The 24,388-nt window shown below is 35.9% G+C and overlaps 1 pseudogene; it reads left to right on the forward strand.

The window, feature by feature from the left end:
* Positions 1-1,396: 1,396 nt before the first annotated feature.
* On the forward strand, positions 1,397-1,848 carry LOC102954586 (annotated as a pseudogene).
* Positions 1,849-24,388: the final 22,540 nt, after the last annotated feature.

The raw sequence follows: 24,388 nt of genomic DNA on the forward strand, positions 1-24,388 counted from the left end.
TTTCCAGGCATTAATTTATGATCTGTGCATCCATTCTCTCCATTCAGACCAGCATAGCACAGAAACTGTTCTGAGTTTGAGTCATAACTTATCTAGGCAACTTGATTGAAGAAACAAATCTATGTTGGTTTTTAGCAACTTCTGCTATCTTGTGGTTTATCCTCACAATAAAAGGTAAATATATCTTGGTTTCTCTTCTGAAGTACACCCATTTTATTCATTGTATTGCTTGGGTTTATACACAGAGAGGAGAGGAAGCACTTTTTTTTTTTCTGTATCTAGCTTTATCCTTACAGTAATACTGAATGACTGACGAAAGCATTAATAAGAGAAAGAGTGGCGGATGAGCTGAAGAGCTCAACATGTCTTCTGTCTCACCTATTATTTTGTTAATTATTTAGAAACCTGAAAAAGAAAACTCAACTATTGTAATGGAAAACTAACTGAATCTAATAGCAGTGATTTTCACTCTAGTGGCTTATTTTTCCTTACTTGTTAGGAAGTGCCTTAAAATATTACTACTTGCTGAAGCAGTTAGTTTAAGACAACATTTATTTATCACACTATAAAAATAATGAGACAAACATATAAGCTTTTCCTCCTTATATCCCCAGTCCCTCTCAGAGTCCCTGTGGGCACACAGCAGATGTTCAATAAACACTGTGTTGATACAAACTCTGGGAAGATACAACTATTCAACAAAAACTGTATCAGAATTTCTTCTAAATTATCAATACTTTTCATAAAAAAAATAAAAAAGATTTTGCAGAACCTTTGAGGACAGAATAGCACTTAATGTTTAAAAAAACGGACTCTCTGTGAATACTCAGTTTCTCTTTGTCTCTCTCTCCTGCACACATACACATGCATACTCATACATATGCACACAAATACACTTTGAAATTCTAGATAAATATTTAGATTTCCTTTTCCACTCACTCACTTATTATACAGGTATGTATTGAACCAGGTAGCATCTTAAGGAATTTATATATAGACATGAATAAGATGGCCAAGGCCCCTGCCCTCATGGAGCTTACATTCTGATGGAGAGCTTTAAGAAGACCTTGGTGTTGGGGTGGGAAATAAAAATATCACATTGAAAGTCATGGGATGGTTCAAAGCCTTCCACATCATTGATACTGCTTCATCTTGGACAAGTAGAGATTGCTACTAGCTAATGCTTTAGCTGTCACACTTTGTATGCTAGAATTAGATTACCCCACATAGCTCTAAATCATCTAATTTATGCTATTCAAATAAACGAAGTGTGAGAGTGACATTACTTTTAAGTTGCTGAATGTTGTCTACGCATGTTATACAAAGTAAGAAAACATAGTCTCCATTAATCAAATAGCGTGGCCTTTCTCCTGGCTGGCTGTGCACAAGCCATGCGATGCTTGGTGTTCTTGCAAAAGACGTGAACCAGCAGGAGTTCGTCAGAGCTCTGGAAGCCTCCCTCAGAAAGTCTGGGAAGCTGATAGTTCCCGAATGGGCGAACACTGTCAAGCTGGCCAAGCTCAAAGAGGCTGCTACCTACGATGAGAACTAGTTCTACACACGAGCCATTTCCGCAGCATGACACCCGTCTTCTGAGGCAGCGCTGTGGTCGGCTCAATGACCAAGATCTAGGTGGATGTCAGAGAAACGGGGTTGCACCTAGCCATTTCAGCAGAGGCTCCAAGAGTGTGGCCCACAGGGTCCTCCATGCCCTAGAGGGGCTGGAAATGGTGGAAAAGGACCAAGATGGGGGCCGCAAAGTGACACCTCAGGGACAGAGAGATCTGAACAGAATCGCCAGACTGGTGGTAATGCCACCAAGAAGCATTAGAACAAATAGTGGGCTAATGCATTGCCTCGTTCATAATAAAACAAAATATGAAGCAAAATAAATAAAGTAAAATAGCTTGGTAAAGGTGAAAATTAATGTATTTTTCAGGTTGGCAAATGCCATCTAAATAATGGAATGATGAATTTACAAGCAGGATAAATCTGTAATCCTATTCATTCTGCCTCATATGTATTCAAACAAATGTTTAAAACAAACACCTGTCCAACATGTGGTTACTTGTAAGAACCGTGATTTTTTTTTTGCCCTAAAGTTCTTTAGCAAATTTCTTTTCATACAAAGCCTGTCTTGTGGCTTTGCATAATAATCAAAGCAAACAAAAATATTACTCTGTAGGCATATGCCAAGTGATGAGAAACAGCCTCCTCTACTCCCCAGCTAGGATAAAAATATTCACCTTTTTGCAGGTGTAAAGTAGCACTGCCAACTTTAAATGAAGCTCATTTGAAGGTTGGGTTATATATAAACCATTAGTATAATAGAGCAATTAACACTACTCCCGGGGTAGAGGAATAAATTGCTGATATAAGACTTTGTAAATGCTTTTGCTAAGTACAGAGTAATATGAGGTATATTATATAAACATACTTCAATCTACATGAGAGTGTATGAATGAGTGGAAACACACACATATATGCCATTTGGCAGAGTTCTGCTAATTCTCATATGATGATACACGAGTAAGTAGAAAAACAAACATCTGCTGTAGTTTATTTCCTTTTGTGAATGATTAAAGTGGCCCACCTTTTGAAAGTGAGTTGATACTTGGCCTTATTTGTCTGGCCCGCTCACAATGCAAGCATTTTTTAGCTCAGTGTTTTGAGAAAATGGTAAAGGCAAATTGATATGGTGGAGGAGGGCACCAATGGTTCTTATCATCAAGGGTGATGGTCTTGTTTATAGGGAGAGCAAAAAGCATATCTATCAGAAGGCATCTGAATGAAACAACAAATTCCAGTTCCCAATTCTTGCTTTGGGATTCTGCACCTATTACAGAGAAAGCATGTGGCAATGGACAAAGTATACCTAGTTTCTCTAATACAAAATCTAGAAGGAATGTTCTGTTTAATAGACAGCCTCTTACAGTCGAAAAATAAGAATCATCATGTCTGCTTGTTGCAATGGACCTCTATATATAATGAACATGTCATAGGTAAAAAGGGGATTAGAAGACTGAGGGTCTGAACAAGCTTCTGAAAGTCAACTTAGAGATATGGAGTAGCTGTCTCCAAATGAAAGAAAGGAAACACTTTCAAAAATCAGTGAACCTAATTAAAGGATCTCTCCTCATAGAGATGATTAATAGAAATAAAAGCAACAATAATCTTAGAAGTGAATTCACTGGATAGAGTTCACCAATATTGCAAGGATACCCTCTAAGTGCACAATATGTATGAAAGATCAACTTGAGTGAAACAATATACCCCCTGATGACCAGCCAGGGATTGAGAGCCATTAAAATATGCACATTAAAATAAAAGTGAGTTTATTATTACCCCAAGCTAGTAAAATTGTTCATTTTCTTTACATATCTATATGAATTACATAAAAAGAAAAAAAAAATCATCTTGTAACCCAAAAGCACTAACCCTTTTCTAAACTACCCCTGTTTACAAAATATTTGTGTTACTAATTTTTTTTAATGTTTTTATTTATTTTTGAGACAGAGAGAGACAGAGCATGAGCAGGGGAGGGGCAGAGAGAGAGAGGAAGAAATAGAATCCAAAGCAGGCTCCAGGCTCTGAGCGGTCAGTACAAAGCCCGACGTGGGACTCAAACTCGCAAATCCTGAGATCATGACCTGAGCTGAAGTCAGACGCTTAACCAACTGAGCCACCCAGGCGCCCCTACTAATTTTTTTTTAACATGGACACCTTGTTGTGTTTTCTTAGTATATCATGGTCATTGTTGACAACAAAGGTATTGGGCTTATTCGGAGTATTTAGAGAAGGGAAAATTTTTGTTGGGTATATGTCCCTAGCTGATGTGCTGTGGCATAGGGAAAAAATAGTTTGATTTATATTGGTAAAATTAAACTGAACCAAATCCCTGTTTCTGTTGGCAAAAGGAAGGGAGTTTGGAATTCTAATGAAAAGAGTCAAAGAATCGAAATGTGCTCAAGAGGAGGACTCAGACTTGCCTCCTAAGAGGACTAAGGAGAAAGTTGACAATGAACAAGATCCTACTTTTGTCATCATCTGTTACCGGTTATTTCTCTTTTCTCAACCTGACATGTTTCTTCTTTTCCTGTGTGTGCCAATAGTAAGATTCTGTTGTTTTACCTATCTATAATCCTCTCTTCTTTTTAGTATTATCATCAAATTTTCCTTTAAGGACACACTATCCTCTATTTCGAGGCTATGTGGCATAGAGGGGACTGAACTCAAAGTCAATTCCAGGGGTCAAATATATGACCTACCTTGCTCAATCACAGTCATAGGGTTTAGTTTAGGAATGGGTCAGTCAACCCAAACCACAAAATTGGTTCCAAGACTCTTCCTGTAATGAGCAGGTATCAGGCCTTCTCTTTCTGCCTAAGTCCTTAATTGAGTATCATATAGGCCAGGAGCTTTGCAAACTATATGGGGACGGGAGGGGCCAAGATGGCAGAACAGCATGGAAGTTTTTTATGTCTCTCATCCCTGAGGTACAGCCAGATCAACACTAAACCATCCTGCACACCTAGAAAACTTATTTGAGGATTAACACAACAATCTGCACAACCTGAACCAGAGAACTAAGCAGGTATGGAGAAGTGAACTGGGGGAGAAAGAGGCCAAGGAGGGCAGGGAGCTTTTTTTGCTTGCAGAGAGAGGACGGAGATGGGGTGGGGGTGGAGAGTACAAAAGCAGTTGGAGAGAAAAGAGAGTATGTAAGGGACTGAGCACAACAAGGGAGAAAGGAGAAAGGAGAGAGTTTAAATTCCATTAAGACTGTATAAACAGGGGGAGCACAGAGTCTGAAATTCCGCAGCTGGATACCTGGCAGTGCTCTGGTGGGAAAAGCAAATCCCCAGGAGCAGAAAGAGAGGTCCACGGAGGTCCTTGGGCTACACAGGGAGAGGTGGTTCCCCTGCTGGGAGGACATTTGGTAGAGCTGTGTGGCCACCACACAGCCAAAGGTCCCAGAAGACCCCGAAGAACAATCACGTTTGCTGGTGTTGGAACAAGGACATTAAGGGTGAAGCCTGGCTCCAGATGTGTGTTGTGATTGACCATAATCCCTGAACCACTGCTGCTGCTACATGATCCCATGAACTTTTTCTGGGGTAGGCTGGCACCCAGCTGCAGTCTCTGGGCATCAGCAGTAGCACAGTGCCTTGAAGTCCCTGGGTGTGGCAGGCACCTGGTCATTGCTCACTGAGACCTTCCCCCAGAAGGTCTGAGTGGGTCAAAGTCGCTCTCTCTCAGAAGTGAGGGGTTGGGAAACACAGCCACATCTGGGATCAAACTTAGGAGAGAGGTGCCACCTGGCAACCTGACAGCTTGTTCACAGACAGTGTAAAAACGGGGGTGGAAGGAAACTGGAGACAAAGGAAGTGTGTGTGATTGCTAGTCGGGGAGAGCACAGAGTTCTGTAACTAGAGACTGGGTAGTTGAGTGATGCCATTTTCACCCCTCCCATGCATGCACATACACACCTACATGCGCCACTACAATCCACCCCAGTAAGTTAAGCAGGGCCATCTAGTGGAGAATGGAGCCATTACACTAAGCACTGCCCAACCCGGCCAACCCTTGCTCTTCAGGAACACCACAAGTCTCTCCACCTGCTTAGTTTAGGAACTATAAAGTGCTTCATAGTTTGACTTCTAGGGGAAGCCAATGTAATTTCAATCGTATTTCAGTCTGTTTGCTGGCCCATCTATTCAATTTTTTTCTTTTCTTTTCTTTTTTTTCTTTTATTTTCTTGAATACAGAAAGAGAAAAAAAGTATTTTTATTTTCAATTTTTATTAAAAAATTTTTTCTTTAATTTTTTTCTACTATATTTTTTTACTTTTTTTGTAAATTTTTCAAATTCTATTTTACTTCCATCATTTAATTTTATTCTATTTCATTGTGTTCATTTTCTCAAATTTTCAAACATTTTTCTTTTTCTTTTCTTTTTTTCTTATCTTTCCCTTTTCTAATCTATCAAGCTCCTGCCAACAAACGGACCAAAACACACTTAGGATCTAGCATCCTTTATTTGATTTTTTTGTGTTGTTTTTAATTTTTAATTTATTTTTTTACCTTACTAATTCCTTTTCTTTCTTCAAAATGACTAAATGAAGGAATTCACCCCAACAGAAAGAACAGGAAGAAATGACAGCCAAGCACATAATCAACACATATTACAACACAAGCAAGATGTCTGAACCAGAATTTAGAATCACAATAATAAGGATACTAGTGGGGGTTGAAAACAGATTAGAATTCATTTCTGTGGAGATAAAAGATAGGATGAAATAAAAAATGCTATAAATGAGTTGCAATCTCAAATGGATGCCATGGTGGCAAGGATGGATGAAAGAGAGCCATGAATTAGTGATATAGAGGAAAAACTTATGGAGAACAATAAAGAACAAAGAAAGAGGGAGACTAAGGCAAAAGAGCACGATTTAAGAATTAGAGAAATCAGTGACTCATTAAAAAGGAACAACATCAGAATCATAGTGGTACTAGAAGATGAAGAGAGAGAAATAGGGGTAGAAGGTTTATGTGAGCAAATCATAGTGGAAAACTTTCCTAACCTGGGGAAAGACACAGACATCAAAATCCAGGAAGCACAGAAGACTCCCATTAGATTCAACAAAAACTGACAATCAACAAGGCATATCATAGTCAAATTCACAAAATAGTCAGGCAAGGAGAGAATCATGAAAGCAGCAAGGGAAAAAAAGGCCTTACCAGGGCAGGGAAGACAGATCAGGTTTGCAGCAGACCTATCCACAGAAATTTGGCAGGCCAGAAAGGAATGGCAGGATATATTTAATGTGCTGAATCAAGAAATCTTTATTCAGCAAGGCTGTCATTCAAAATGGAGAGATTAAAAGTTTCCCAGGCAAACAAAAATTAAAGGAGTTTGTGACCACAAAACCAGCCCTGCAAGAAATTTTAAGGGGGACTCTCTAAGGGGAGAAAAGACAAAAAAAAAAAAAAAAAAAAAGACCAAAAGCAACAAAGACTAGAAAGGACCAGAGAACACCACCAGACTCTCCAACTCTACAAGCAACATAATGGCAATGAATTCATATCATTCAGTACTTACTCTAAATGTCAATGGACTAAATGCTCCAATCAAAAGACAGGGTAACAGAATGGATAAGAACACAAGATCCGTCTATATGCTGTTTACAGGAGGCCTGTTTTAGACCTAAAGACACCTTTAGATTGAAAGTAAGGGTAGGGAGAACCATCTATCATGCTAATGGTCAACAAAAGAAAGCTAGAGTAGCCATACTTAGATAATTTAGACTTTAAAGTAAAGACTATAACAAGAGATGAAGAAGAGCATTATATCATAACTAAGGAGTCAATCCACCAAGAAGATCTAACAATTGTAAACATTTATGCTCCAAATATGAGAGTACCCACATGCATAAATCAATTAATCACAAACATAAAGAAACTCATTGATAATAATACTATAATAGTGGGGACTTCAATACCCCATTTACAGCAAAGGACAGGTCATCTAAACAGAAAATCAACATGGAAACAATGACTTTGAATGACACACTGACCAGATGGCCTTAACAGATATATTCAGAACATGTTATCCTAAAGCAGCAGAATACACATTCTTCTCCAGTGCACATGGAAGGTTTTCTGGAATAGATTACATACTGGGATATAAATCACCCCTAAACAAGTACAAAAAGTTTGAGATTGTACCATGCATATTTTCAGACCACAGTGCTATGAAACTTAAAATCAACTAAAACAACAAATGTGGAAAGATAACAACTACTTGGATACTAAAGAGCATTCTCCCAAAGAATGAATGGACTAACCAAGAAATTAAAGAGGAAACTAAAAAGTACATAGAAGGCAATGAAAATGATAACTCCACAGACCCAAATCTCTGTGATGGAGCAAAGGCTGTCATTAGAGGGAAGTATATAGCAATCCAGGCCTTCCTAAAGAAGAAAGAAAAGTCTCAGATACACAACCTAACCTTACACTTTAAGGAGCTGGAAAAAGAACATCAAATAAAACCCAAAACCAGCAGAAGACAGGAAATAATAAAGATTAGAGCAGAAATTAATGCTATTGAAACCAAAAAAAACAGTAGAACAGATCAATGAAACCAGAAGACGTATATTTTAAAGAATTAACAAAATTGCTAAACCACTGGCCAGTTTGATCCAAAAGAAAAAAGAAGGGACCCAAGTAAACAAAATCAAGAATGCAAGAGGAGAGATCATAACCAACACAGCAGAAATGAAAACAATAAAAAAGAATATTATGAGCAATTATACACAAATAAAATGGGCAATATGGAATAAATGGACAAATTCCTAGAAATATACGTACTACCAAAATTGAAACAGGAAGAAATAGTAAATTTGAACAGACCCATAACCAGTAAAATATAATTAGTAATAACAAAGCTGCCAAAAAACAAGAGTCCAGGGCCAGATGCCTTGCCAGGAGAATTCTCCCAAACATTTAAAGAAGAGTTAACACCTATTCTCTTGAAGCTGTTCAAAAAAATATAAACGGAAGGAAAACTTCCAAACTCTTTCTATGAAGCCAGCATTACCTTGATTCCAAAGCCAGACAAAGACCCCACTAAAAAGGAGAATTATAGACCAATTTCCCTGATGAATATGGATGCAAAAATCCTCAACAAGATACTAGCTAACTGGATCCAACAATACTTAAAAAAATTATTCACCACAACTAAGTAGGATTTATACCTGGGATGCATTCAATAGCTGCAAATCTATCAATGTGATGCATCACATCAATAAAAGAAAGAACAAGAACCACATGATCCTCTCAATAGATGCAGAGAAAGCATTTGACAAAATACAGCATCACTTCTTGATAAAAACCCTCAAGAAGGTAGGGATAGAAGGATCATACTTCAAGATCATAAAAGCCATATATAAAAGACCCACTGCTAATATCATCCTCAATAGAGAAAAATGGAGAACCTTCATTCTAAGGTCAGGAATAAGACAGGGATGTCCATTCTAACCACTGTTATTCAACATAGTATTGGAAGCCTTAGCCTCAGCAATCAGACAACACAAAGAAATAAAAGGGATCCAAGTCGGCCAGGAGGAAGTCAAACTTTCACTATTCACAGATGACATAATACTCTAGGTGAAAAACCCAAAAGATTCCACCAAAAAACTGCTACAATTGATCCATGAATTCAGCAAAGTCACAGGATATAAAATTTATGCACAGAAATTGGTTGTATTCCTATACACCAAAAATGAAGCAACAGAAAGAGAAATCAAGGAATCGATCCCACTTACAGTTGCACCAAAATCCATAAAATACCTAGGAATAAATCTAATCAAAGAGGTGAAAAATCTATACACTGAAAACTATAGAAATTTATGAAAGAAATTGAAGAAGACACCAAAAAATGAAAAAAAAAATCATGCTCCTGGATAGTAAGAACAAATATTGTTAAAATGTCAATACAACCCAAAGCAATCTACATATATATGGCAATACCTGTCAAAATAACACCAGCATTCTACACAGAGCTAGAACGAACAATCCTAAAATTTGTATAGAACCAGAAAACACCCTGAATAGCCAAAGCAATCTTGAAAAAAAAAAAAAACAAACAAAAAACCAAAGCAGGAGGCATCACATTTCCAGACTTGAAGCTATACTACAAAGCTGTAATCATCAAGACCATATGGTACTAGCACAAAAACAGACATTCAGATCAATGGAACAGCATAGAAAACCCAGAAATGGACCCACAAACGTATGGCCAACTTATCTGACAAAGCAGGAAAGAATATCCAATGGAATAAAGACAGTCTCTTCAGCAAGTGGTGCTGGGAAAACTGGACAGCGACATGCAGAAAAATGAACCTGGACCACTTTCTTACTGCACCATACACAAAAATAAACTCAAAATGGATGAAAGACCTAAATGTAAGACAGGAAGCATCAAAATCCTCCAGGAGAAAGCAGGAAAAAACCTCTTTGACCTCTGCCACAGCAACTTCTTACTCAACACGTCTCCGGAGACAAGGGAAACCAATGTAAAAGTGAACTATTGAGACCTCATCAAAATAAAAAGCTTCTGCACAGTGAAGGAAACAATCAGCAAAACTAAGGGGCAACCAACAGATGGGGAGAAGATATTTGCAGGCGACATATCAGATAAAGGGTTAGTATCCAAAATCTATAGAGAACTTATCAAACTCAACACTCAAGAAACAAAGAATCCTGTGAAGCAATGGGCAAAAGACATGAAGAGTCACTTCTCCAAAGAAGACATCCAGATGGCCAACTGACACATGACAAAATGCTCAACACCACTCATTATCAGGGAAATACAAATCAAAACCACAATGAGATGTCACGTCACACCTGTCGGAATGGCTAACATTAATAACTCTGGCAACAACAGATGTTGGTGAGGATGCGGAGAAAGAGGATCTCTTTTGCACTGTTGGTGGGAATGCAAATTGGTGAAGCCACTCTGGAAAACAGTACGGAAGTTCCTCAAAAAATTAAAACCAGAACTACTCTGTGATCCAGCAATTGCACCACTACTAGGTGTTTATCCAAGGGATACAGATATGCTGTTTTGAAGGGACACCTGTACCCCAATGTTTATAGCAGCACTATCAATAACCAAAGTATGGAAAGAGCCCAAATGTCCATCGATGGATGAATGAATAAAGAAGATGTGGTATATATATACAATGGAGTATTACTTGGCAATCACAAAAAATGAAATCTTGCCATTTGCAACTATGTGGATGGAACTAGAGGATATTATGCTAAGCAAAATTAGTCGGAGAAAGACAAATATTATATGACTTCACTCATATGAGAACTTTGAAATAGAAAACAGATGAACATAAGGGAAGGGAAGCAAAAATAATATAAAAACAAGGAAAGAGACAAAACACAAGAGACTCTTAAATATGGAGAACAAACAGAGGGTTACTGGAGCGGTTGTGGGAGGGGGAATGGGCTAAATGGTAAGGGGCATTAAGGAATCTACTCCTGAAATCATTGTTGCACCATATGCTAACTAATTTTGATGTAAATTAAAAAATAAATAAATTTTTAATAAAAGAAAGAAAACTATATGGGGAGGGGGCCCTTCAAAACAAATCCTATGAAGAATTAGAGCCATGATATAACATAAATAAAACAAAACAAAACTAAACAAAACAACAAAAACAAACAAACGAAAAAATCCAAGAACAAATTCCTGGTGATGCTGTTTGAGAATCTTAATCCAGCCATTCTGGAAGTTAATCCTGGACTTCAGTACTAGGAGCCATTTACTTCTGTTTTGTTTGAGGTAGACTGAATTGTATTTCCGTTACTTGTAACCCAGGAATTATGTTAATATACAATAGAACTGATGCAAATAATGTAAGGTTAAAATTATAGACACTTATCCCTAGATAACTAAAAGAAAAAATAAAAAAAACAAACCCAAATAAAAATATCAAAGACACTGGAGTGTAACAAAAAACAAAGAGATTCAGGAGGGAAATCAACACTTGGATAAAGGGAAGACATAGGGAGATCTTAATTTTGCAATTTTTAGTCCGAGGAGTTCCCGTCTATGCTATTTGGGGTGGCCAACTCTCTGATAAAAAGCCCACAGTCTTTCTGGATTCAAGCAATCACAACTGTTGGAAAATGAGGCAAAAACAAAAAGCAAAACAAAAAAACCCAGAAACAAATGTAGTAATAGGTGTCCTTAAATTCTGTGTATAAAGTATGCTCACATTTCTGGCTGACACTTGAAACATGTATTTGTGGGGTAGACTTTAAACAACCTGGAACAAGAATTAAAGCACTGAATTGAGAGTTGAACTGCCATCCAAGATAGAGTTTGCAATTTGATTCCAGCCAAGTTAATTGATTGCTAAAAGAACTACAAACAACCAACAGTCTTCAGGGGAATATAATCGAATCCAGAATTTTCACAACATAATATTCACAATGTCTAGGGGATGATACCAAATGTAAACTTCAATGGAAATTAATGTCAAGATATAAGATTTTTTAATTCATAGAGACTTTAAAGCATCTGTTATAGCTATGCTCAGGATATAAATAAAAATTTGCTTGTAATGATTAGAGAAATTAGAAAAATTAGCAGTAAATATAAATTGTAAAATATAACTCAAAAAAATTACTATGAGAGAGTGAGAGTAAGATTCCATAAAATAAATAAACGATATGAGCAAATTAGGGATAGAAAATTTTATGTCTTATATAGATTGGGGAACCTATCTTCTTGTTCCAGTAACATTTAATTATGATCAATGTTTTCAGGTGATTAGTTTATATTTAGTAAATTCTTCATTCAGCACATAGTGAGGCCAGCAGTCATTTAATACAGTAGTCTGTAAACAAATTATAACTTTGCTTACAACAGAACTTGTCATTTTGATTTTAGTCATTTTTATATTTTAATTGATGTAAATTCATTTCGGTACAAAGTAGAAGATAAATAAGTACATGTTTAAAGTTACCATTAGAGAAACCAATTTTAAAAATGTCCGGGGGTGCCTGGGTGGCTCAGTCAGTTAAGCAACCAGCTACGGCCCAGGTCATGATCCCGTGCTTCATGGGTTCAAGCCCCGCATCAGGCTCTGTGCTGACAGCTCAGATCCTGGAGCCTGATTCAGATTTTGTGGCTCCCTTTCTCTGCCCCTCTGCCACTTGCACTCTGTCTCTCAAAAATAAATAAACATTAAAGAAAAAAAATTTTTTAATGTCTGAAATATGAAAGGACATAAATGGTAATGGAATTTCACTCTCATACAGCTTAGAAAACACTTTATGCAATATTCCAGGAAAAAAACATTTTAACAATTTCATGGGAAAGCCAAAGTACCATATTTATAAAACACATAGGCAGTAGAATCAATTAGCTATAGATTTAGTTCCAGATCTGTTATTTATTAGCTATGTGAACTTAGGCACATCCTTAGCTTTTTGAACTTCAGACAGCTCATTCCATAATGAAAAATTGGCATCACCGGTTTCTTTTCTCCTGTACTTTTTAAAAGCATTTTTTGTTTGTTCGTTGTTTGTTTGTTTTGAGAGAGAGAATGAGAGATAGAAAGAGATCGTGTGTGTGCGTGCTTGCACCCACTGTAAAGCCAGACTTGGAGCTTGATCTCACAACCATGAGATCATGACCTGAACTGAAATCAAGAGGAAGACACTTAACTGACTGAGCCACCCGGGTGCCCCTTCTTTTCTTGTTTCAATGCTTATTATTTTCTCAGTTTACTTTTAGCTACACTAACTGATACTAGTCGCTGTCTTTATTGTGTCTCTTTGGAAATACCTTATTGGCCAGTGATTTAAAAAAAAAAAAACATATTATCATTTTAAAAAGAGGTCAGTTTGATGATAAAGTAAGGCACACGTGTTTTCTTCATCTCTGAGTACATAGCAAGCCCCTTTCCTTGTTATGTTGTCAATAAGCTGTTTTATTCTTTGTGAAGAGAAACTCACTCTGTTTTTGCATTAGTAAAGAGCAACAGTGAATTCAGTTTCAACACAGGGATTTTCAAATGCGCATACTTTTTGTGAAGGTTTTATAACTATTAAAAGGACACAGTTCAGTTTGTATAGTTCTTCATAATATTAACCAAGCTCTTAAACGTTTCTTTGTGTCTTTGAACATCGGCCTTTCATTTTGTCTACTGGGTAAAAATAACTTATAAATATTCCTGGTTCCACTTTCTTCTATAACATGTGCTTGGCTAATTCCCCAGGAACTCCCCCCATGTGGCTCCACTTTGGAATGATTTACAGTATTCTTTTTCCTCTTTGCCAATAACTTCAGTGTGCTGCTACTCCTCCATCTGGTATGGAAAAGAGAGAGTTGTTCTTTTCAAGAACGCTCATGAATGGAAAAGCCAACATATGCATTCTTCCCCCACACCCAGAAACTTTAAAAAAAGAAGGAATTAGGAGTCTACTTAAAAAATACAAGCTGTTTGAGATTTTCAAAATTCTAGCCATAGTGTGGAAATGACACTCCTTCAATTATGTATGAATCATCATTTTTGTGGAGGGAAGGGGGAGACATGAGAAAGAATACAGTTCTTTCTCTGTGAAATGATCTAATAGCTCTGTAACTCCCCCAGCCCGTCAGTTCCTGCCTTGCAACTCTTCAAGAAAACACAATCAATCATTTATCTCTGCCTTCAGATTAAATGATTGGCTCTTGAGGTCTTCTGAGGTACCCCTGTGTAAATTGAAAGCATAGGCGGCAATAAAATGGTCTTAATCATTAAAAGGAAAGGAAAGATTGAAAATTGAGCCTAAGGAATGACTATATCAATAGATCCCTTTGCTCTACACTCAAAGGCCAGGTGAACTCTAGACAGAGTGGTAGCAAATTTTTATTTCACCATGACAAGGCTATACTTAAAAAGCACATAAAAGCATGCAGCAGCAATTTTTACAATATTTTCGTGTCCATGGGAGGCCACCTGTCTATTAATACCAAATAGCTGAAAATATTTGAATCGTATGCATATACACATGTGCATACACACACATACAAACACTATATTATCAATATATGGATATATATTAGCCAAGTGTGACATGATTGGATTGTGTAACCATTTTTTTATGAGCCTAAATTATTCAAGCGCATTTTCTGCTCAATCACAGAGCCAAAAATTATTAAAGTAGAATAAGAGAATTAGCTTACAGAATGGGACGAAAGCTACAAACGTAAGTATAATGATATAATAAGTATAATCATACTTATAAAAGTATAATTATAAAAGTATAATTTTAGAAGTATAAATGTATAATTATAATTATAAAAGTAAAATATATAATTTTAATGAATTCAGAAATAATTTTCTTACTTACCTCATTATAAAAGCGACTCATGTTTATTACCAAAACATTCCAATGATACAGAAGCTTATAAGACAAGGTGAAAATACCTAGTAATCTCTACTTAAAATAAGTCACTACTAATAATGTGATTCATATCTTTCCTGACTTTTTTTTTATTAGCGCACAAGTATATCTATCATTTTAAAACCAAATGAGATCATGCTATAAGGGATGGTTCCCAAAATCTTATGAGAAAACAAAGCTAAACATATACACATGCACACACATGCACACACATATGTAAATAACCATTTTTTTTTTAATTAAGATAACTTATGTGTTGGGACACCTGGGTGGCTCAGTCAGTTAAGCATCCAACTCTTGATTTTGGTTCAGGTCATGATCTCAAGATTGGTGAGACTGAGTCCCGCACTGGGCTCTGTGCTAACAGCATGAAGCCTGCTTGGGATTCTTTCTCTCCCTCTCTCTCTGCCCCTCTCACACTTGAGACAGAGCACCTGCACATGTTCTCTCTCTCTCTCAAAAATAAATTACTAAACTTAAAAAAAGAAGATATTTTGTAGTGATGTACAACATATATTTTCTTCATCAGTATATGAATGTCTTCCTAAATTTTGAGAGGTTGTATTGTGTTTTATTTTATGACTAATATAGAAAGTATTTCACAAATATCAGTGATAATTTGAGTCATGTATATATTTTTTTTTTAATTTTTTTTTAACGTTTATTTATTTTTGAGAAGGAGAGAGACAGAGCATGAATGGGGGAGGGTCAGAGAGAGAGGGAGACACAGAATCTGAAACAGGCTCCAGGCTCTGAGCAGTCAGCACAGAGCCCGACGCGGGGCTCGAACTCACATACCGCGAGATCGTGACCTGAGCCGAAGTCGGACGCTTAACCAACTGAGCCACCCAGGCGCCCCGAGTCATGTATATTTTTATTTTGACTCATAGTATATTTAAAGAAAAACATATTTTAAATTTTGGTATTGTCAAATTACTCCTCTAAAAAGATGCCAAAGCTTCACGAATGTTTGGCCTACATATCTACCTAACCACCGTGCATTGATCTGTTTTTCATTTTTGCTATTTGGATAGGTGAGAAATATCTCAAATATATCTTTGATAAATTTATGTATATTTCTCATATTATTAAAACTGAGTGTCTTTTTATATGCTTATTTAATGTTATGACTTCTATAAATTTTTATTTATTTTTTAAATATACATTTATTTTAAAAATTAAACCCTAACTACCTGATTTTCTACATAAAATTTGATCTGATATACACAATGCTCTTTATTTTTCATTGAAAATGGATGATTAAAATTTGATATCAGTTAATTCAATGAACATTCATTTGTTTCAAAAAAATATTGGGCAGTGATTTTTTTCTTAGAAAGCTATTAGGTGCTAAACATACAAACATAAATAACTCCAGCCAGGAATTAGGCAAGCCTGTCTTTTTTCAAAGTTTTTTTTTATTACATAAAAAATTATTAAATAAATTTTTTATTAAATAAAAAATAAATTATTAAATAATTAAATAAATTATTTATTAAATAAAAATATTTATTAAATATTTTTAATATTTATTTATTTTTGAGACAGAGAGAGACAGAACATGAGCAGGGGAAGGGCAGAGAGAGAGGGAGACAGAATCCAAGGCAGGCTCCAGGCTCTGAGCTGTCAACACAGAGCCTGACGCGGGGCTCAAACTCACGAACCACGAGATCGTGACCTGGGCCGAAGCTGGATGCTCAACCAACTGAGCCACCCAGGCGCCCATTAGGCCAGCCTGTCTTAAAAAACTGGTTTCTCACATTACTCAAAGAATAGTAACCAATTTCTCTGGGCTGCCTAATAGAATCTGAGGAGAAACACAATATTTAAGTATTAACCTTTTACTGTTGTCCTGTAGAGATTGTTTGCAAAGCTCAAACAGTATCTGATGCCCTCTGCCTTCATGGAAGTATACTCTGTAACTCATAGAAATGAGCCACCCTCAGTATCCTTGCTGGGCTCATGTGTTGTCTGAGGTTAGACTATAGGAAGTGTGGTCTCTCTGTGAACTTGGTAGTAGATTCAGACCTCAGTAGTTGTGGTCTTGCATCAATTATGCCCAGAGCAGGAGATCTGAGTGGTGTATATTGTTGGTTGTATCCTGGAAAGGTGAGAAGGGCAGCAAGTTCTAAAACAAAGTCATTAAAGTCAAAGCACATTGAGGAATTGGAGTTATAGTAGCATCCAGTTACAAGAAAGGAGAAACCAAGAACTCTAAGATCGAACATATAATTGTTTATATGGGACAACAAGCAGTGGTCTACCGTTCTGGAGATAAGACTGATGGAGGTATTTATGATTGTCTCAATTCAAGCTTATATAGGTGAACCTTACAGAAGTTTGAATAGATACAAATTGACATGTGATGCTACTGGGCAGCTTTTAACATTAGTTCTAAGTGCAGTCTAGACATAACTAACCTACTGAGGAATAATGTCATTCTAAATATTTTTTTTTCTCTTGCCTTCTGGTAGAAACAAGTTGTCTTTCATTCTTTTATCTATGGCTTTGGAGCAAAGTGCTGGGAATGGGAGTAGGGTAAGAAAGGGAGCAAAGAGACCAAGCCTGTTCTGTGATATGAGTGAAGCTACCTGTCTCTGACAGCAGGAATAAAGGAATCCATAATCAAGTCTTGAACAGTTCTTCATAGCTACAAAAAGGAGAGTGATAAATATTTTTTATTCTGAACATGCTATCCAAGCCCCCTCTCCATGTTGAATTGAAGTCACCACCACAACATGAACACCAGAACCCAGTGTTATGTTCATAGGTTTAATTAAAAAAAAGACACCACAACATCTGTGCTTTGCCAGTTTATATTATATTAATTTAAGATGACAGCTTCTTTGGTGAAACATTTTTCTTTCTGTTTTACTTGTATGCTGTGCCTCATGGTGATTATTGTAGACATTATTTCACACAGGGTGGGCCACAGTCATTTAACACCTTATATCACGTTGGGATCTTTGCATAAGGATTCATTAATTAGGTGGACAGAAGATAAATGTATCTGTAACAATGGCAAGTAGCCAAGGCTTACTCCTCCCAGGTGTTCAGAGAAGTTGCTAGAACCCAATCCATCTTCAGAGAATGACTATCACGGGTTCAAGAGGGGAAAACATTGACGTGAAAGAATGCTGTTTCAAATAATCATTAAAAATGAGATGGATTTACTTATTCAGATGAAATTCTTTTAAATTAATCTCCCCCAAGAGTTACTAAGCAAAAATCTCGGAATACTTCCAATTTTGGGCTGATACAGCTTCCCGGAGAGTCTAGTAAATGTTTTGAGGAATCCCATATTAAGGTCATTTTATTATATTTCAGGATCTAACAGCAATGAAGGTACTTATAAAATATACTAGAACTGGTATTCATTTGGAGAAAATTAGAGGGCCCTTTATATCTAGGAAATGAAATTCTTTGAACAAGAAATGTTTTCACTCACATGTTTCTCTTTACTGAGGTCTTTTATATACCTCAAATAGTATGATTTTTTTTTAACTGTCAATGTCTGTGATGTTTTGAATCAATTCTTGTTTGAAGATTAGGACAACAAAGTTTAGTTCACGATGATTCATTTTCTATGTTTTGTTGTTTTTTTTTCCCTGAGATGTCTATCCAAAAAAGGCTTTACCATAATCATAGGGTCACTTGTATGATAGCTGGTGATGGCCAAGGAAAACTGAAAAGTGTCTGATTTAGAATGTCAGCTGATATGGTCTACAAAAATGAAGTTTTGAGTATTCTGCAGATTTGTGTATATCTTATAAATACTTTATAAGTCATAAACCTTCCCAGGACAATTTTTAGAAAATCAAGTTAAAGCAACTAAAAATTTCAGCAATTTGGAACATTATATATCTATAAGAACTAGCACTACCATAGCAGAACATGCACAGAGGCATTGGATAGGATGGGGCAATAAAGATGTTTTGATTTTAAGGAATATATTCTTACTCTTTGCCTTACGTTTGAGAGATAAACTAATATGTTGCTATTTAAATGCCACTGGGATAAGACATTATTCTTAAATATTGTGAGTGAATCAAGCACTAGCAAAAATTCTATGCCTGGAAAATGCCTAATAGTGGTGTCCATGTGTGTATTCTGCCTCTTCAAATGTTGATTATACAGTATTTGAAACAGGGGCATGTGTTATTTTCAAGGGGTGTGTATTGTCAGCCTTTTGGTTCACCTTCACTATGCCTTGGCTAGTCACCAGAGTGAAACCCAAAGAATTAGCAAATTGCTTTGTTTCCATGTATTGCATGTGTTTCCATGGTATTTGAGAATAAAATTTACCAAATTTTTATGACTCATGAACTTTAGCATTTACTAATCATATTTTGGCAAATATTTTTACCAGCGAAGAAGTAATACAAAAAAAGCAATGATATTTAAAACTTCTCTTCCCTCTCCTTTTAAAAGTACAACTTTTTGAAAAAAAGAAATCATATTTGTTTTTCTTAAATATATCTACTCTTTAATTTTAAAAAAGAGTTTCCATTTTTATGCTGCTTATTTTATCCTGAAAAATGGATGATGTTGTATAATTCTTTCATTTTATTCTTACTAGAAGAAATGCTCTGGATTAAATTGTTTTTTGACCAATAAAACAGATTTTGAAATCAAAATAATCTGAAGATTATTTGAGATGTTCCTTAGATATTTCTGCTTCTGAGCTTGTGGAAGCCATACGTCTACTAAAGATTATAGAGAATTCTGGGGAGCAAAGGAAGAAGAAGAAACTCAAGTTTAAGGTAAGTAAGAACTCGATTTTTGCATACAGAGACACAATAGTGTTTTATATTTTGTCATATATTAGTTGTTTTAACTGATATTTGGTGATCTTTCACCAGGTTTCAGGCACTAGGTAGGCACATGAATTCTCTAGTAATAAAACTAAGAATATGTCTTTCTCATTAATAACACAGATGAATGAATGATACAATAATATGTAGTAAATTGCAAAGATTTCTCATTTGGTGATTTTTGGCATTAAAATAAATTCTTTATGAATGAAATATGTCCTTTTGTAGCAACATGGATGGAACTGGAGTGTGTTATGCTAAGTGAAATAAGTCATACAGAGAAAGACAGATATCATATGTTTTCACTCCTATGTGGATCCTGAGAAACGTAACAGAAGACCATGGGGGGGAAGGGAAGGGAAAAAAAAGGTTAGAGAGGGAGGGAGACTCTTAAACAGAAGAGACTCTTAAAAACTGAGAACAAACTGAGGGTTGATGGGGGTGGGAGGGTGATGGGTATTGAGGAGGGTGCCTGGTGGGATGAGCACTGGGTGTTGTATGGAAACCAGTTTGACAATAAATTTCATATAAAAATAAATAAATAAATAAATTCTTTCTATAAGTGTTTTAAAAATTGGATTGTTATGTAAACCTATTGCTCGATTCATTAACACTTAAAAGTAAAATTTATTACTATGATTTTCCTGAAGTCGCTTTTCATTTTAAGCATCACTATAAAGTATGGCATATTGTCAGATTTACAAAAGAACAATAATTTTAAAAATAGAGTTAAGATGAATTTGCCATGAAGTTCCTACCAGAGTGATTTTAAATATGTTTTATTTTATAGAATTAAAAACATATTTGTTCCAAGTATCAACCCAGGATAATACAAGAATGGTTTCCATTTGGACTGCATAAGCAGTTAATGGATAGAATGTAAATATACCATCCAGCTTTATTTCATAGTAGATGAACCAGTTACTAGAATTACAGATATTTTCAGATCTATTAATCTTTGGCCAGAACACAATCTCCCATGATCAATATTTAAATTTCTAATATGTGCAAAGCTTGTTGTTACTTTCCCCCCAACATGGTTATCTCTAATTTAATATTTTAATTCTTTTATTATAATAGAAACCCCAATACTTTATTTTTACCCCATTTAACATAATTCCCTGAACCTTTGAGCTTGCACTGATTTTTGGTTTATTTTGTTGTTGTTTAAATATAGTCAAGGTAGTCATCAGGGAAGTGCAAATCAAAACTACAAAGAGATGTCACCTCGTGCCTGTCAGAATGGCTAAAATAAAAAAAAAAACAACACAAGAAACAACAAATGTTGGCAAAGATATATAGAAAAAGCACTCATTGGTGGGAATGCAAACTGGTACAGCACTGTGAAAAATGGTATGAAGGTTTCTCAAAATTTAAAAATAGAACTACTCTACAATCCAGCAATTGCACTACTGGGTATTTACACAAGGAATACAAAAACACTAATTAAATGGGATACATGCACCCCAATGTTTATAGCAGCATTATTTACAATAGCTAAGACAAGGAGGCAGTGTAGATGTCCATCAGTTGATGAATGGATAAAGAACAGGTGGAATATCAGTTTATAACTTAGTTGATATATATATTATATTCCACCTCTTTATGTACATAATATACATACACACATTCCATTCCATATATATGTTCCATTGTGTGTATACATACACACACACACACATACACACAATGGAATATTATTCAGCCATAAAAAGAATGGAATCTTACCATTTGCAATGGCATAGATGGAGCTAGAGAGTATAACACTAAGTGAAATAAGTGTGACAAAGAAAGGTAAATACCATGTGATTTCATTCATGTGGTATTTAAGAAACAAAACAAATGCATTGGGGAATAAAATGAGAGAGTGAGAGTGAGAGAGAAACCAAGAAATAGACTCTTAACTATAGAGAACTGATGGTTACCAAAGGGGAAGGGACTGGGGAGATGGGTGAAATAGGTGATGGGAATTAAGGAGTGTTCTTGTGATGAGCATTGGATGATGTATGCAATTGCTGAATCACCATACCCTACACCTGAAACTAATATAACACTGAATGTTAACCAACTGGAATTTAAATATAAACTTTAAAAAATATATAATCAAAGTAGGGACTATTTCTAAAGTAAACTAAATTAGTACTTTAGCAACATTGTTCTTGGTGGTACCACAGATCTTTTTCTCGGCTTTTATCTCACGTTACTCTTTTTTAGATCATCTTACAATCTACCTGCCTTTGTTTGAGCTATAGACTTAGCATTACTGATACGGAAATCAAAAATCTCTTCAGTGGTGTCTCATTTTTTCACCATTAGTGTATATCCATTGCCTTATAAGACCCCTGTTTAGATATCTCAAATCTTTTTTAATCGCCAAATGTCCCAAACTAAAGTCATTACCTTCCTTCAAAGGTACTGAGCTTCTGTTTCTTTTCAGTATTTCCTGTTTTGATATGTAGCCCAACCATAATCCGTAGTCACAAAGCCAAAATACTGGAAATCATTGATCTTCGTAAGGTTGTCAGTTTATAACTTAGTTGAGATAATTGATAAACCCCTCAAACTTAATGGCTTAATGTAATATAGTTAATTTCTCACTGTCTTCACAGTCAAAAACAGGTATCCTGATTGGTAACATTCCTGCAGTATTGATTCAGAAATGAAGATTCCTTTAAATCTTTTATCTCCAAAGTTAACCTTTGGCTCCCAAGGTCAATGTGGAGGTCATTTCCATCCAGGAAGGCAACAATTGTAGAAAGCATAGAGATTTACTCTTCAGTGGCTTTTATGGACCAAGTCTAGAAACGCATATATCTTTTCTGCCATTATTTTATTAACTAGATTTTTGTGTATGGCTATACCTAACTGCATGGTAGTTGGAAAATTTAGGCTACTTGCATGTCCAGAAGAAAAATAAAATAAAATGGGTTTTCGTGATTATATAGAAGTGTCTCATGAAGTCTTCTCAAAAATCTCCCCAGCCCATTTCCAAATGTCTTTATCAATGTTTAACATCCCCCTCTCTCAGTCCTTCCCTCCCTATTTCCATCCCTTCCTCTTTCTCTCTTCCTCATGTGAACTGTTACCATAGGCTCTTAATGGGTTTATAAAGTGGAATGATTATAGTGTCAAAATTTGCTTAAAGGAAATGTGCATTCTTTGTATCCACAATATCTGTTTTATAATATTTAAAGATGCTTTTGATAGTGGACACAACACAATGACACTCGGATATGTGAAAAGAAGAACTCTGTTTATACATCTCCAAACAAACAAACAAGGCTGCCAAGTAGGCACTTGCACCTGGGGACTGAGTAATAGCAATCTAAAGCTGTAGGAGAAAGCTTATATATAGCAAGAGGGATGGGGTTAGCTAGGTTTCCAGGGCTCCCTATAGATTGGCTAATATGAATAATTTTTCAGGCTCTGGGGAATGAAAGCCTCCCCTAGTTTTCTGGCACCTGGACTAAAGCAATTAGAACAGGTGTATTGTGGCCCCCGTGTGAGAGCCTGATAAGAGAAGTTGTTGGGATGTGGACTTAATCAGCTGCTCATGAAGGAAAACTGGCCTCTACTCAGGGTTACAAAACTAGGCCAGGGGGGAGAAAGTAGATTTAAATGTTTTATACAGTCCTTGGTAAAAATAAGTACTTGTTTTATCTTCATCAAATAGAACAAAATTAATATCCTGGAAAAAAAAAACTAACATTATTTCTTAGATCTTGTGCTTAGTATTAACATCTAGCTTTAGCCATTCTGGCATCAAGATAACTTTGAATAGCCATTGCAATGACTTTTGTTACAAATCTATTAAGATACAGTGATCTAAACTTCAATGTGTTTAATTTTCAGTAACCTTTTAAAACTCCAGAAGTTTTTGAAAATAGTGAACTTTTGGGTCTGACCATAGGTTGACTCAAGTATTTCTGTATTATCTTAGACAAGGTCTCCAGATTCTCACCTCCATCTTCTGATGGAGGAAACATCATGTGCAAAGTTATCCTTCATATTAGTATCATTCATTTTATGTTTAACCAAACCAAAAGTATTCATACTAAGTCTCAGTTTACCATACGTTTTATTTTCATCGTCATTAGCAATGGAAACAGTCACTTTCTGGTCTCAACATCTGTGAAACGTAATGGACATTCAAGAGGAAAGCTAAGAGTTATTTTATTGTGCATCATGAATTCTTGTTTTGACTATTTTTCATTCTTAATCATTTGGGATGCTTTGCACAATTCCATCTGCAATACAGAGCTGGCACGGTGCTCTTCTTGGAATCAATATGTATTCCTATTATATCTTCCTCATCTTGATAGCAGAGAGCAGAGAAACCATTTTCATCTCTCCTAATGCCAGACACCTGCTTCAATTGTTTGGTTTGGTTCATACAATTCACTCATTTCCCGGATTATTACAAACTTACATCGGGAACGATTTGGGCAAAACACACTTTCATTTGAAATGCTTGTTTTTAGTTTCACCTTTGTACTATCTACTCTACCATTGTTGCCAGCCCTTTCCCTTTGGTTTTCATCCATTTTTTTTCTTTGTTAATATTCACTATTGAGTTACTCATTAAAAATACTCTAATGATTT

This window comes from Panthera tigris, chromosome B1 (assembly GCF_018350195.1).
Source record: "Panthera tigris isolate Pti1 chromosome B1, P.tigris_Pti1_mat1.1, whole genome shotgun sequence".
Classification (NCBI taxonomy): Eukaryota; Metazoa; Chordata; class Mammalia; order Carnivora; family Felidae; genus Panthera; species Panthera tigris.